Source organism: Balaenoptera physalus (assembly GCF_965194825.1).
Source record: "Balaenoptera physalus genome assembly, chromosome: 1".
Taxonomy (NCBI): Eukaryota; Metazoa; Chordata; class Mammalia; order Artiodactyla; family Balaenopteridae; genus Balaenoptera; species Balaenoptera physalus.
Window position 1 is genome coordinate 176,074,452 of NC_138882.1, and position 12,129 is coordinate 176,086,580.

The 12,129-nt window shown below is 46.1% G+C and overlaps 1 long non-coding RNA gene across 1 annotated transcript; it reads left to right on the forward strand.

Annotated features, from left to right (window-relative positions):
* The first annotated feature begins 319 nt into the window (after positions 1-319).
* On the forward strand, positions 320-9,040 carry LOC309647184. Its single transcript, XR_014255853.1, has 3 exons — positions 320-2,158; positions 2,663-2,823; positions 7,288-9,040. It is a non-coding gene; the product is annotated as an uncharacterized lncRNA (long non-coding RNA).
* The last annotated feature ends 3,089 nt before the right edge of the window (positions 9,041-12,129 follow it).

The window sequence follows — 12,129 nt, forward strand, 5'->3', positions numbered from 1 at the left end:
AATACCCTGCTCCCTTCACCAAAGCTTCACCAAACTCTAAGACCAAGAGAGAGGATGACCTAGGTGGGGTGTGAGACGTCTGGTCACCCCTGCACCCCGCCCCACGTGTGCCGCTGCCCAGGTGGTGCCCTCCCGGCAGCCTCTGTTCATGCCACCGGGATGGATGTGGACTCGGGAGTGGTGCCACCCACACAGTCCCCAATAGTGAGGGCTAGCCCTGCCCCCCACCAGCATCTGGGCTTGGCCAACAGTGACTTGAGAGATGACCTCATAGAGATCCTGACAGAAAGAGGTTATGGCTTCACTACCACAGCTGGGAGGGAACTGGTGCTTGACGTTGAGGGGACGCAGTGCTACGTCACCCTGGACCTGGAGCAGGAGACGGCCCTGCTGTGTCCTCCTCCTCCTTCCCCTAGAAGGGCCATGAGCTTCTGATGGTCAGGAGGTCGCCCCTGGCAAAGAGAGGTCCAGATGCCTGGCAGGAAACTCTCTGATCCCATCACCTTCTTCTCTTCCCCTGCTGTCCTCAGCAGGCCAGCCAAGGCCCTGCTTCAGGGCTTTTGTACAGCAGTCCCCCCTTATCCGTGGGGGATATGTTTCAAAACTCCCGGTGGATGCCTGAAGCCGCAGATAGTACCAAACCCTATCTACGTATGTGATGTTTTTTCCTTTATCCTATGTATACATACATACTTATGATAAAGTTTAATTTATAAGTTAGGCACGGTAAGAGATTAACAACAATAATAAAATAGAACAGTTATAACAGTATACTGTAATAAGTTATGTGAATGTGGTCTCTCTCTGGCTCCCTCTCAAAATTTCTTATTGTACAAATTTAATGCCTTTTCCATCTTAACTAAGCATTCACTGTGTACAGTGGCCGTAACTTTTGTAATTTGAAGCATGACGGCAAAACTAGCTCGAATTTCTTTACCTTCTTCACAATTTCATGGATAGACGATTCGGTCAACCTCAGCATAGAATTTATTTTCTTTCCTTGTTAAGTCCACAACTTTCACCCTTTCACTTAAAGAAAAACTTTACTCTTCTCTTTGGCGTATCCGAATTGCCAGCATCACTACTCTTGTGCTTTGGGGCCATTATTTAGTAAAATAATGGCTGCTTGAACACAAACACTGCGACTGCTGACAGTCGTTCTGGTAACCCAGCTGGTTACTGAGTGAGTAACGGGCGGGATGCACTGGACAAAGGGATGATTCTCGGCCCGGGCAGGATGGAGCCGGACCGCACAAGATTTCATCATGTGACTCAGAATTGTTTACTTTTGTAAATTTCCAATGAATATTTTCTGGCTGTGGTTGTGGTGGGTAACTGAAACTGAGGTAAGGGAAACTGCGGATAACCGGGGACTATAGTACTTGCTGTTCCCCTGATAATCACACAAATGTCGCCTTATCCACAGCAAGGCCTTCTTTGGTCACCCTCCCAACCCTGCCCCCAGCATCACAGCCTTTTCCTTACCCTGCCTCATTGTATTCACAGTATCTATGTATATTCTCTTCCCCCTATTAGGAGACAAGTGTCTGTCCAGTCCTGAGTCCGTCCTGTCCTGAGTCCCTGGCACCTGGAATAGGGCCCAGCACACAGTAGGTGAGGTGCTCCACAAATACTTGTTGAAGGAAGATGCCTGGGCCACTGACAAAGCCTGTGTGGCCTATAACCAGGTGTTTGTCCCCCACCACCACTGCCGTGACCTCTCTGTGTCTCCAGCTCCAAGGCACTGTGTCTCCCACCAGCTGTCAGAGGGATAGTGGAAATTTCCATTAGAAACTGGAACAATAACCAAGTTCCCTGAGCTTGGCTAGAGAGGCTGAGAGGAAATTTCCATGAACCATGTCTGGCAGCCTGACGGAGTGGCCCAGGAGCCCAGGGAGGGGCCAGGGGAGGACCAATCTCATGGACCTCTAAACCTGCCCCAGCCCAGACTGGTGTGCAACATCCTTTACAGATCTGCAGATCTGGAACTCCATCTGGGCTTATCTCACACTAGGCCCAGCCTGCTGGGGCCTCGGGCGTCCTCCAACCCTGGAGCCAGAGGGACCTTTAGCCATCATCAAGTTCAATTCCCTCCTTTTCAAGATGGAGAAACTGAGGCCCAGAGGAGGGAAGCAATTTGTCCCAGGTCACACAGAAAGTTAGTGACAGACAATGGACTCAAACTTACTGCTCTGCCTGGGTTTTTGCTTCTCTTCTCTTCCACTCCTTCCCTCCCTCCTGCCTTTCCCTCCCACCGTCCTCTAGCTAATCTTTCCTGAGGGCCACTTCCGGCCAGCCCAGTGCCCTGGGCCCTGAGCTCCCCACCCTGGAACCTCAGGACTTGAGGTTATGTCATTGCCACTTCCTCCTGTGAGACCTCCAGGGCTCCCTGCCCCTCCACTCTACACCCTGTCCCTGCCACCAACTTTGCCACACATTTAAAAATCCTGATGCCCTGGTTGCTCCCCGTATCAATTAGATTAGAACGTCTGGGGGTGGGGTCCAGTCTTCAGTATTTTTTTAAAGATCCCTGGGTGATTCCATTGCAGCAAAGTTTGGAAGCCACGGTTTTGGCCTTGATTAATAGCACCTCCACCTCCTGTCCCTTGGCCCCGAGGTTGAAGATTAGCTGGTGATACAGTATATATATTTTTTCTTCCAGATCTACTTTCTGTTGCATGGGCCTGGGCCTCAAGCCAGACCTCAGCTGAGCAAATCTCTCTCCCGCCTGCTCCTGCCCTTTGCCCAACTCTGGGCTTCCAGTCTGAATAGACTGTGTCGTCTGACTAGACTGTGTCGTCTGACCTGCCTCACCAGCACCAGGTGATCATTAAATATTTGCTATTAGTGATAGCGACGACCTCAGTCTGGCCAAGAAGATCTTTGATGTGGAAGAAAGAAAATGGCTTTGGTGTCAGGCAAACCTGAATTCTAATTCTAGCCAGTTCTATTTGCTGTTTCTGGGTCTTAGTTTACTCAGCTATGAAGGGAGGTTGAGTGAGGGGTGAAAATGCCTACCTTATAGTTTGCTGTAAAGCTCAAATATACTACCTAATGTCGTGGTCCAAGCACGGGTTGGAAAAGAATTTCCAGACACAAGGCAGAATGTAAGGAAGATAGAGTTTATTAAAGTGAAAGGGTCACTGCAAGAACAGCGGGCCGAATTCCTGGTAGCCAGAGAAAGTCGATAATGAGCATGGGTTGCTTGTCTGCTTTTATAGCCAGGGAACCTGTAAGTCATCTGCTGACTGGGCAGAGTACGTATACTTTCAGTGTGCTGAGCGGGAGAAAAACAGGGCAAATGTCTTTCCTTATATGGATGGGAAAGGGACAGGGCATGCTGCTTGGGAGGGCTCTGGGACATTGCAATGGTCACATTGTGACAGAGTGATAGGAGTCCTGTAGGTTTTTGTCCCGGCAATATTGGCCCTTTGAGTTTACCTTGTTTTTTGTCCTTGGCGCACACCACACCTAATACATGTAGAGGGCCCAGCAGCTCCCCATCCAGTTCCTGTAGGAACAGGCTGCTCTTGCCCAGATGGTGGGCAACTGTGACTGTTTCTGTGGGTGGGAGAAATGGAGCCTTAGGAAGGAAGGTGGCTGTGACCCTGCCCAAGGGGCTTCCTCCCAGGGCAAGGCACCTGCAGTGGAGAGGTGCATGGGGAAGGCAGAAGTGGAGGGGTGGGGGTCATAAGGGGTCAGCTGGAGAGTGCCACCACCCTGCCTGGGATGCAGCATGAAGTCCTCGGTGGGGCTTTCTCTTGGGAACCCACAAAAGCGTCCCATGAGGACAGAATCTGCATGTGGGTACCTGCCATGCTCAGAAGCACCAAAGTCCAATTGCAACCATGCCAGGCAAAGAATAACTCTCCTACTTCTATCTCTTCCTCCGAGCTGTCAGAGAGGGGAAGCTTTAGACCAAAAAGAACCTGAAGATTTTAATGGAAAACAGGACTGGACTTTTTGTGACTCAGAAAATGAGACTGCGCTTGTACACCCAAGAGGGAAAGGGTACAGGAGCATCTCGAGCAGGAACAAGGGTCTTCAGAGAAATTAAAGGGGCGCCTGCAGGAACGAACCATGGGACTGCCAGTGCCAGGCTGAGTCCAGCTTGATCAGCGACCGGCTGCCCTGGTGTTTGTATTATGAAGCCAGTCTGTGCTGGGCATGGATGGAGCTGTTGCAGATTCCTGTGCTGCCTTGGCAAGGCCCTTTATTTCTCTGAGCCTCAGTTTCTCTAGCTGTGAAATGCCTCTGTTTTTAAATGGCCCTGCCAGACTTTGCCAGTCTGTAAAAACACCTGAGGTCTCGTAGTTTTAAGCAGGAAAATTAAGTGTGTCCTAAGCCCAAAGTCTGAAACAAACTCAGGTGGGCCTCAGGAAGCCAGGCAGCAAGCTGAAAAATGATCTCCTCTGATAGTGAGGAAATAAAACAGTCTTTAAATTTGTTGTTTAGAGGTTAATTACAATGTTATTTTAAACAGTTTTATTGAGACAAAATTTACATACCATAAAATTTACCTCTGTGAAGGGTATAATTCAATGACTTTTAGTGAGTTTATAGAGGGGTACAACCATCACCACAATCTAATTTTAGGACATTCGATCATCCTAAAGAGATATCTCATGCCTATTCCCACCCCCAGCCCTGGAAACCACTAATCTGTTTTCTGTCTTACAGATTTACCTTTTCTAGACATTTCATATAAATGGAATCGTGCAGTATGTGTTTTTTGCATCTGGCTTCTTTCACTGAGCACGGTGTTTCTGAGGTTCATCCATGTTGTACCGTGTATCAGTACTTCATTCATTTTTATGGCCAAGCAGTATTCAATTGTATGGATATACTACATTTTATTTATCTTTTCATCATCGATAGATGTTTGGGTTGTTTCCACTTTTGGAAAATGCTTCCTTGAACATTTTTGTATAAGTTTTTTTTTCTTCTTCTTCTTTTGGCCATGCCGTGCGGCTTGCAGGATCTTAGTTCCCCGACCAGGGGTTGAACCCACACTCTCAGCAGTGAAGGTGTCAAGTCCTAACCACTGGACTGCCAGGGAATTCCCATATGTCTTTGGAAATTCCCATTTCCACATAAGTCTTTTTTTTTTTTTTTTTTTTAATAATTCTTTATTTTACTTATTTATTTTTGGCTGTGTCGGGTCTTCGCCTCTGTGCGAGGGCTTTCTCCAGCTGTGGCAAGCGGGGGCCACTCCTCATCGCGGCGCGCGGGCCTCTCACCGTCGCGGCCTCTCCTGCTGCGGAGCACAGGCTCCAGACGCGCAGGCTCAGCAGCTGTGGCCCACGGGCCCAGCCGCTCCGCGGCATGCGGGACCTTCCCAGACCAGGGCTCGAACCCGTGTCCCCTGCATTGGCAGGCAGACTCTCAACCACTGCGCCACCAGGGAAGCCCTCCACATAAGTCTTTATGTAGACATATGTTTTCAATTCTCTTGGATAGACTCCTAGGAATGAAATTGCTGGGTCATATGATAGATAACTCTATGTGTAACTCTTTGAGGAACTGCACATTGTTTTCCAAAGCGGCTGTATCATTTTTATATTCCCATCAGCTGTGTATGAACAGTGTTCCAATTTCTTCACATCCTGACACTTGTTGTTTCCTTTCTTTTAAATTATAGCCATTCCGGTAGGCGTGAAGTGGTAACTTCTTGTGGTTTGGATTTGCATTCCTACAGTGACTAAAGATCCTAAGCATCTTCTCATGTGCTTATTCGCCATTCATAAATCCTCTGTGGTGAAATATCTATTCAAATACTTTGTCCATTTAAAAATTGAATTATTTATCTTTTTTATTTAGTTGTAAGAGTTCTTTGTATATCCTAGATACAAGTTCATTAGCAGATACGTGATGTTTAGGAATATTTTTCTCCCAGTCTGACTTATCTTTTTTTTTTAGTTAATTTATCATAAATGTGAAGGTTTATTTCTGGACTCTCAATGTTATTCCATTGATCTCTATATCTATTCTTATGCCAGTACTACAGTGTTTTGTTTATGTGGTTTGATAGTATATTTTGAAATCTATTCTTATGCCAGTACCACAGTGTTTTGGTTAAGTGGTTTGATAGTATATTTTGAAATTATGAAGTATAAATCCTCCACTTTATTCTTCTTTTTCAGAATTGTTTTGCTTATTTTGTGTCCAATGCATTTTCATATTTTAGGATCAGCTTTGGAGGCTGGATCAGGACCAGCTTGCCAATTTCTGCAAAAAAAAGTCTGCTGGGAGTTTGATAGGGATTGAAGTGAATATATAGATCAATTTGGGGAGAACTGCTATCTTAACAATACTGAATCTTCCATTCCATGAATATAGTTTGTCTCTCCATATATTTATATATTTTAAAATTTCTTTCAGCAATATTTTGTAGATTTCATTGTACAAGTCTTGCACTATTTTTATTCCTCAGTGTTTACTTCCTTTTGATGTGATTATGTGCAATGTTATTTTATTTTATTTATATTTATATTTATTTATATATTATATTGAGGTATAATTGACATCTAACATTATATTAGTTTTGGGCATACAACATAATGATTCAGTATTTGTATATATTTCAAACTGATCACCATAAGTCTACTTAACATCTTGTCACCATACATACATAAGTACAAAATTTTTTTCTTATGGTGAGAACTTTTTAAGATTTATTCTCTTGGCAACTTTCAAATAGCCAATACATTATTATTAACTATAGTCACCATGCTATACATTACATCCCCATGACTTATTTATTTTATACCTGAACATTTGTACCTTTTGACCTGCTTTACCCATTTCATCCATCTCCTACCCCCCACCTCTGGCAAGCACCAATCTGTCCTCTGTATCAATGAGCTCGGTTTTTTTGGTTGTTGTTGTTGTTTTAGATTCCACATAAGTGAGGTCATACAGTATGTGTCTTTCTCTGTCTGACTGATTTTACTTAGCATACCACCTCGAGGTCCATCCATGTTGTTGCAAATGGCAAGATTTCATTCTTTTTTATGGCTAAATAATATTCCATTGTGTGTGTGTGTGTGTGTGTGTGTGTGTGTGTGTGTGTGTGTATGCCACATTTTCTTAATCTATTCATCCACTGATAAATACTTAGGTTGTTTCCATGTGCAATGTTGTTTTAATGCTGAAAGAAAAAGAGAAAGCAAGGAAAATAGAAATATCCTGAGTAGGCTTTTGATAAATGATTGAGCAAATGATTGTCTGTTCTACTGATGAGATATTCTGGGATTATTAAAAGTGGTTGTTATGTGTTTCCCCCAGAAGGATCATTCTGACCATGGAGAATGTAGAGGGTAAGGACAACACTGAATTCATCTCCCTTTTCCTGGGACTGAGCAGACAGCCAGACACAGACTAGACACTCCGTGTGGTAGCCACTCATGCCGGCCACCAAATATTTGTTTCTTCTCCTGTTGTACTTCCCCACCCCTTGAAGTTAATTGTGGCCCTGTGACTTGCTTTAACCAATGAAACGGGAAAGGATGTCCTATACGTCAGCAGAAACTTTAAGAGCCAGTGTGCAACTTACCATACTTTAACCTCTGCAGAGGTGGCCGGGTGCACCTCAAGGCTGCTCCATCAGCCTGGCCCTGGAATGAGGATAAGGAGTAGAGACACTGCCAATGGACATGTAGAGTAAACAAGAAATACAACCTGCTTTACACTGCTGAGATATTGTTGTTGTTACTGTGGCATAACCTAGCTCATCCTGACTAGTATATGGATAAATGTTTGTTGAAAAAGATGAATGAAACTAAAGGGCAGAACATGAAATTCTGTCTTCTCTAAAACTATGAAAAACAATGTCTGAAAATGGGCTGTAAACTTAGGGAAATTAAAGTCAGTTAGAGTGTTAGAGGAGAGGATTTGGGGTGAAATGTTTCTCTTTTAAATGTGTTTTTTGGATTCCTGGACCTGATTCCAATGTCTGAGTTGGGGGCGGGGGGAACTTCCCACACAACACTGAGCAATTCTCAGACCCAGCAGGGCTTCTGAGAATTCAACTCAATTTTGACACTTTCTACCCAGAGACAATGTCAGATTCCACAGGTTTAAGAGCTCAGTCCCACAAGACTAACCCTTTCCCCCACTTCAGATGCCAGTTGCAAGCTCAGGTTATCACCTGTGCTTCTGACCAACCAGCTATAGATCGGAGGTTCCAACAACCCCCTCCTTGGATCTGATTAATTTGCTAAGGTGGATCACAGAACTCAGGGAAATACTTACTGGCATTTACCAGTTTATTAAAGGATATGATAAAGGATACAGATGAACAGCCAGATGAAGAGATACACAGAGTGAAAATTGAAAATTCTAAGCTTCTAATCACGGTTTGGTTTTTCTGGCTACAAGCCCCCATCCAGGAGCCATCCAGGAGCCCACCCAGAGTCACCTTAATAGAACAAAAGATGTTCCTAGTGTTCTTATCACTTAGGAATTTATGAGGGTTTTAGGGGCCCTGTGTCAGGAACAGGGTCAAAGACAAATTTTAGAACAAGAGATGCTCTTAGTGTTCTCATAACAGAGGAAATTACAAGGGTTTCAGGAGCTCGGTGCCAGAAACGGGGCCAAAGACCAAACATATATTTCTTATAATAAATCACAATATCACAATGTGTTTTAATGGATATTCAGCCTCACTCATAATAGGAGAAATGTGAAGTAAAAGAAAACCAAGTTTCCATGTTTCGCATAGCAGGGTGGCAAAGAGCAAAAGGTTTGATAGCACACTCTGTTGGCAGGAGTGTAAATTAATCCAATGTGAAGACGTGCACTCCAGTGATATCTATCAGAATCCCCTTTGACCTGATAATTCTGCTTCTAGGACTTCATCTTACAAAAATCCTTGCACACAGGCAAATAATGTACCGAAGAAAACAGCTTTGGGGGACTTCCCTGGCGGTCCAGTGGTTAAGACTCCGTGCTGCTTCCACTGCAGGGCGCATGGGTTTGATCCCTGGTGGGGGAACTAAGATCCCACATGCTGTGCGGCGTGGCCAAAAAAAAAAGAAAACAGCTTTGTCTTTTACCCCCACTGCCTGTTTAGACACTTTCTGCAGCTGTCCCTTGGTTGAAACTGAGAGCAGATTCCATGACTTCACTGGACGCTCTCAGATTTTAAAAGTTTCCAATCACTGTTAAGTCACGAAACAGTTTCAGTACTTTGAAAGAGTGGAGAGTCGCAACTTCAGACCATTCAAAGATTTCCTCTCCCCCAGCCCAGGCTTGCTCCATGGGTGAAGACATCTTCTTTCCTTCCCCCCTTCCTCCCTCTTTTCTTCCCTCCCTCCATTCCCTTAATCTCTGTTGAGCACCTACTGTGTGTCAGGAACTGTTCCAGTCCTGGGGAAAGAGCGGTGGCCAGGCAGGACTGATGACCTCTGGGGTCATCGGTATGGCAGGGGTGCTGAGTGCCCAGAAGGAAAATGAGGCTGGAAAGGGTTATCAGAGGTACCTGGTAGGATGGGGGTGCCAGTGGGTGCCGGGTATCAGTTTATATAGGTGGTCAGGGAAAGCCTCTCTGATAAGGTGACGTTTAAACAGAGATGTGAAGGAAGGGGTGGCCAGAAGTTCAGCTGTTTGGAGCCAGGCCCAGTTTCACGGCCTTGGGACCTATGCAGTTACACGGGGCCCTGCGCTCAGAAGGGTCCCACGCTTGGTTTAACACTCTACTGTTGCTATCTTGACATTCTTAATTTTTGAACAAAGCCCTGCATTTTCATTTTGTACAGGACCCCAGAAATTATGTAATAGGTCCTGTCTGGGGCAAAGTGAGCTCCAGGCAGAAGGAACATCAAGTGCAAAGGTGAAGAGGTGGGAATGAGTTGGCAGCTTGAGTTTGGAGTAGGAAAGGAGCCATGGTGGCGCCATGCCTGGCTTCTCTATTTCTGCCTTTTGAGCCTGCACCCCTCCCGCCACTGCCCACAGTGGCTCTGACCCCCCTCCCCCACGGGAGGGAGGGAGCAGGGAAGGTTATAGGGTCAGGAAGGGTGTGACTTAACTGCCCTGTCTTGAGCTAGTTTTCTCGCTCTCCAGGTTTGGCAGGGGTTTAAAGCTGACTCTTTCTTCTTGGGGGTGGGGCCTCTTTCCTGGAAGTCTTGCTCTTGGTGGCCACTTCTGGAGACCTCTCTGGGCTGGATCTAAGGTCGCCCCAGGCTGACTCTCCCCTGTTGCCCAGTTCTGGTCTGGGGGCAGCACCGACCCATGACCTGAGCATGCAGGAGTGAAGTTCCTTCCCACCACTGCGTTATTTTCTGCTACTACTAATCCCTTTGGGATTCTTGGGCAAGAGTCAGATACCAGGCCACGGAGTCCCAGGGGGTGCCCTCCATCTCTCTGACTGGTCTCCCTGAAGCCCCCTCACCAGGCTTGAAGTGAGAGGAAAGCCACCCCATCCTACCCAACTCCCTCCAGAAAAAAACGCTCTCTCTAATCTCTAACTCCAATCTCCGCATTGCCTTCACAGTAAAGCCCTCCCATCTTGGTGAGGCTCTCTGCATTCTAGCCTCTCCCTACCTTTCTAATGTCATCTGTTGTCACCAGGTCTCCTATATTTCAGGCCCAGAACCTGATTCTTTAAACTTACCCCACCACTCACACCTCTGCACCTTTGCACATGCTGTTCCCTCTGCCTGGAAAGTTCTCTCCCCTCCTCATGGCTTGGTGAACTCCTCCTCATCCTCTAAGACTCACCCCAAGTGGCAGTGAATCTCTGTAAGAAATCAGTCCCTTCTGCATTGCACTCCCAATGCACCAGGCATGGTTGAGATTGTGGTCTTGAGTCAGATTCCCTGGGTTTGAATTCCGGCTTCACTATGTGTATGAGTCAGGAATTTTGCTTCAATGATGCTGTGTAACAAACCATCTCAAAATTTGGGGGCTTACTACAAGCCTTTATTTTCCTCACCCATTGGCAAAGGGAGGGAGTAAAGAGTTGAAACAGAGTGATAGTTGGCATTTATCAAGCTGTCACTCTATGCCAGGCTCTGTGAGCACGTCACATGTATTATTTCATTTACTCCTTATGCCAACCCTATATCATGGGTATTATTAACCTGTTTTAGAGTGGAGGAGATAGATGTCCAGAGAGGTTACATAACTTGCTGGTAAGTGGTAGAACTAAGATGTAAACCCAGGCAAAATACACTCATGTGTCTCACTGCTTTGCTGCCTCCAGTGAATGGAAGCACTTGTTTTGGGGAAAAGACAAGAATGTGTTCCAGACAGCTCAGGCACCCCCATTCATCCTTTCTCTTACTCTGAGTCTGCTGAAGCCCTTCCTGATGGTCTCCCAGCTCAGAGCCTGACTTCTGAGGCCTTTGGCTCCTTAGGCCTGCCCAGGAATCCAGTCTCCCTGTTCCTTCAAGGGCTGAGACTGGCACCTGGTAGGGCAGATGGATGATGCACAGTTTGCCGGATAGATTCCCCTTTCCAGAGACTGGACTCAAAGTCTTACAGGGCTCTGGGATCCTGGAGCAGTGGAGTCACTGGGCCTCAACCAGGTGGGCTGAGCTGCAGGAGGGCAGGGAAGGGAGGTACCCTTGGCTGCCCTGGGGCTGCTCTCACCCTACCTGGGCTGGAAGGAGTTGGAGCAGAGCAGGGCAGGGAATGAAGTGTCCTAGCCCCATAGCTTCATTCTTTGATACCAGTACTGTGTAGCAGATAAGAACTGGCCTTTGATTAAGGCCTGACACTAGCCAGCTGGGTGGCCTTGGACAAGTAGGATCCTCCTGAGCCTGTTTCCTCATCCACAAACAGAGATAATGACAGAACCCTATTACGGCATACAGTGTATCTAATGGACTTTGCACAGGGCAAGTGCTCCATGACGGATCACTGTTCTTACTTTTATTATTTTTGTCATTCAGCTCTCAAATATCCACAATCAAGTTTCATGGTTAAGCGGCTTTTATCCCCCAAGCACACCTCCAGGTTCATTTCCCAGAGCCTGGATACATTGGGAGCTCCATGACCTGGAGTATGTCATTTCTCTTCACTCGGCTTCAGGTTTTCTATCCATAAAATGGGGACCAACACACTCAACATGCAGGAATGCATGAGGCCAAGTGAGATTTTTTTTTTGCGGTTAAAAAATATATATAT